The sequence below is a fragment of the Giraffa tippelskirchi genome, chromosome 3 (assembly GCF_054371585.1).
Source record: "Giraffa tippelskirchi isolate mGirTip1 chromosome 3, T2T-mGirTip1v1.2.pri, whole genome shotgun sequence".
NCBI lineage: Eukaryota > Metazoa > Chordata > Mammalia > Artiodactyla > Giraffidae > Giraffa > Giraffa tippelskirchi.
The window spans coordinates 91,799,539-91,803,512 of NC_137277.1; the positions used below are offsets into that span (position 1 = coordinate 91,799,539).

Sequence of the window (3,974 nt, forward strand, 5' to 3'; positions counted from 1 at the left end):
AGAGGAAGGCATGGCAACCCACTCCGTGTTCTTGCCTGGAGAATCCCACAGACAGAGGAACCTCGTGGGCTGCAATCCATGAGGTGGCAAAGAGTCAGACAGGACTGAAGCAGCTTAGCACAAGCACAAAGGTTACAAAGTTCACTTAAGTAAAGAAAGCACTCTTTTAAAAATCTATAAACATAACTTTTGAAAATACATTGACAGATACGGTGTGGTTTATCAAATATTCTTGAAAACAAGAAAGCTAGAATAAGATTTTAGCCCTTGTTTCTAAAACAATTCATGATGAACTTCAACAGAGCTTCCAAAATCACAGTTCACTTGAGGACTGGGAGCATTTGAAGAAGGTAGCTGGCAGATGTCAGAATAACATTGAAAATGACAAATGTGGACTCTGTCTGGAGTGAGAGATCATGCTCCAGTACTGTTTGCCACAGTGGGATATCAGTGTTAGCAAAGGAATCAATCATTGACTAAAGAGCCCTTTTAAGTGTTCATCCTAATACATATTGCAGTATGCTTATTGATTTACAGAAAGTAGATCAATTTACAGTTTCCACCATAAGCTCCATCTGCCATGAACTGGATACTATTTCCAATAGTGAAGAAGAAAAGAGAAGTAAGCTGAATCTGATATCAAGCATAGAATCAGAGATTATAAGAAAACCAGTCTAGCTCCTTATACAAAAATTTCTGAACAGTTTCTTGAAAGTTTAGATAAATCCTCCAAAGGAGAAGTTATCTTTCAGAAGAGTGATTTACAAACAGACTTCTGAAGATAACAACTCCCTTCAAACCAGTGTGGCTATCGTCTACCTTCAACCAAGAATCAAATACTTCAAGAACCATTTCATAAATAGGACAGAACTATGTATGCATTTTTAATTCTCAAAGCAATTCTTTTTTCTTAAATGATTATGTTGAAAATATTCCTGAGAATACCGAAGGAGAGTATCAGTTTTCCTGGAAGGAGCCATAATAGAAAAGATAAGTGGATTGCAGAAAAACTTGTAAAATTTAGTATTGTACAAAGATAATTCTAAGATTTCTTCTATGAATATACAGTCCTGCCAGTTGCCATATTCAGAGGTAAATGAGCAGTGATATGTTTAAGGCCTTAATCTCAGCTCACTGGATACAGCCTCCGTATTTCTGGAGTGAATGTTCTAGATGAATGAGGGCTTTGTCCTTAAGTCTTAGACACTCATTTATATGTGGAAGGTGCATTCAGTCACTCCCTAGTTTTGCTTACTGATATTTTTATTGGTTAGACTATACCCCCTGCCCATATTTTAAATATTATTTTGAACTGAACGTCTAAACCTACCAAAACTTCAATTCAAAGATATAAATTACTAGATTACAACATTAGGGGCTAGTCAAGTTATTTTTTTTTTACAACTATCACAGTTGTAGCTCATAACTTCTTCCCTCAGAGAACAATTAGATTAGCCTACTATAAAGAAGCAGCTTAGAAAAAATAACCAACTTCATTTCACCAATATAAAACCTGTTGTGTTTGTCAAAACACTTGGACTTCCCATTTATCTAGATACTTAAAATGAATTTTAAAGGTTTGGTTTCTTCCATGTTATTTTGTGTGATTGATTTTGAAGTGTCAGATTTGTTTTGCCTCGGTTTACAACCAGTCTGGACAGAACAGTTGTTCTGGTTTCCATTTTATCTTCTGAGAAACATTGAGAAGCGGGCTATTGGACTAGTGCTTAATAAAAATTGTATTTCCTTTAAGGTTGTTTTTTTTTCTATAGGCACACAGTCTTTTTTAAATTTTTAATCTTGTAGTTTATGTAGAACAAAGTCTGTCATGCAGTCAACAGTCAACACATTGAAATGCCTTGCATTTCTTTCTCCTTCCTAATTTTTTACAGAAACATTAAAGACTGTGTGCAAAAAGCAAATGCTCTGGATTGTGGTCTGTATATGAGGATCAAGAAAGTGGCTCAGTAAGAAACAGCCTAAATCAGAGTTTATTTTGGACAAAACCCAAAACAGTGTGCCATAGAAGCATTAAGTGAGGCTTTAGCCCCACCTAGTGTCCTCTACATGGAATCACTTCTTAGAGATAAAATGTAACCTCTCACAACTCAAAGATGAGGCAGCTAGCTTGAGGCTAGGCACTGACTCAAAGCAGGTACAATCAAAGAGATGTTGCTTTATGCTTCTTTGTTACTATCCTGAAAAACAACCATGCTAAAGAAGCTATTATTAGATCTAAGGAATTCATCAAATACTTACAGGGCCAATCAGTAGAAGTACTCTTTCATATATCAACTTTAAAAAATAGAAAGATTTGAGATGATAGAAACCCTGATTTGGTAGAAATAAGAATGGATGGTGATGGCAGGCAGAATGGCAGTAACACCTGGGAATAAGAAAGTTTACACATATCTAAGGATAAATTTACATATGCATGAATGAGGTCATATGGTGCTGTTTTTTTCCCTTTCTTTTAGTACAAGTGGAAGATTTCAATATACCCATTTTGAAACTGGACTAATATAGTACACAAAAAACAGGTAAGGCTATACAATTGCTATGATGCAACTAGTATATCTGATTACATAACTATGGCTATATATGGAAAAGGGCTTAATATCACCAAATCGAGAATAATCTTTATCCATGGAAATTTTTAAAAATCACGCACTTACCTAAAATGAATATCCAAAAAGTGAAATATTTATTATATCACATTCTCATAATATAAACTAGAAAGAATTTTAAGTTCATAATAATTATTTGGGTGTTAAGAAGCATACCAAACTCTTGAACCTATAGAAACAGAAAAATAAAATTAAAAACTAAAAATCAGTGAAAAGGAGAGTACTTTATAACTGAAACTAAGGGTTATAGAAAAAAACAGGATTGAGGAAAAATTGTATCCTCACAATATCCTCACGATTGTTATTAATAAAGAAAGATGAAAAATAGAGGAGTTGGTATGTACCTTGAAGTATTAGAAAAAGAATGACAATCCAAAATAGAGAAGAGAACTAGTAAAGGTGAAAAGGACTGATTTGCTTTATTAAGAAACAATAATATAAAACAAAAACATGCCTATTTGTGTCTGGTTGGAGGAGCCAAATGCAGTATTATTTCAAAGTTATCCCAGCAAAGTTTTCAGTCTTGACTGCCTCACAAACCCAAATCAGAGGCATTTTCACTTTTTTAACCATTACCTTTTTCAAAATGTATTGATGCTCTAATTTTGAATTGCCAAAGTGTTTCTTACTACCCAAGTTGGGCCCATCTTGATGTTTCACATGTGCTGTGCTGTGCTTAGTCACTCAGTTGTGTCTGATTCTTTGAGACCCCATGGACTGTAGCCCGCCAGGCTCCTCTGTTTATGGGGATTCTCCAGGCAAGAATATTGGAGTGGGTTGCCATGCCCTCCTCCAGGGAATCTTCCCAACCCAGGGATTGAATCCAGGTCTCCCACATTGCAGGTAGATCCTTTACCATCTGAGCCACCAGGGAAACCCATATTCCTGCACAAAGGTTAGGAGTGATTGCCAAACATTTTTTTGTTTGGGGCTAAAAGCGTGTATCTTTGGCTTTGTGAGCTGGTTGTTCAGTCTCACAGTCTCATATCTGTCTCAACCACTCAACCCTGCCACTGTTATTCCCAAGCAGCCATAATCAATATAAAAATGAATAAATAGGACTATGTTCCAGTATAAATTTACTTATAAGCAAAAGAAAAGGAAGAGGGGTATGGGCTGAATTTGGTCTATGGGCTGTGTTTGCTGATCCTGGGTTATAGTTAAACTCTGATTTCAATAAGTGCATAGCCACCATTAATATGCATGTGAATATATAAGCAAGTCCAGTTCAAAAAGAAATTCATTGGAGGATATAATAGTGATAATAATAATCACAATTACTGTAATAGCTATCATTCTGGAAGGGCCTTTCCATAGGTCAGGCACTTTGCATAGTGTTTTACATGT

At 35.6% G+C, this 3,974-nt stretch overlaps 1 pseudogene; it reads left to right on the top strand.

Moving 5' to 3' along the window:
- The first annotated feature begins 239 nt into the window (after nt 1-239).
- Nucleotides 240-779, top strand: LOC145542883 (DNA primase small subunit pseudogene; annotated as a pseudogene).
- Nucleotides 780-3,974: the final 3,195 nt, after the last annotated feature.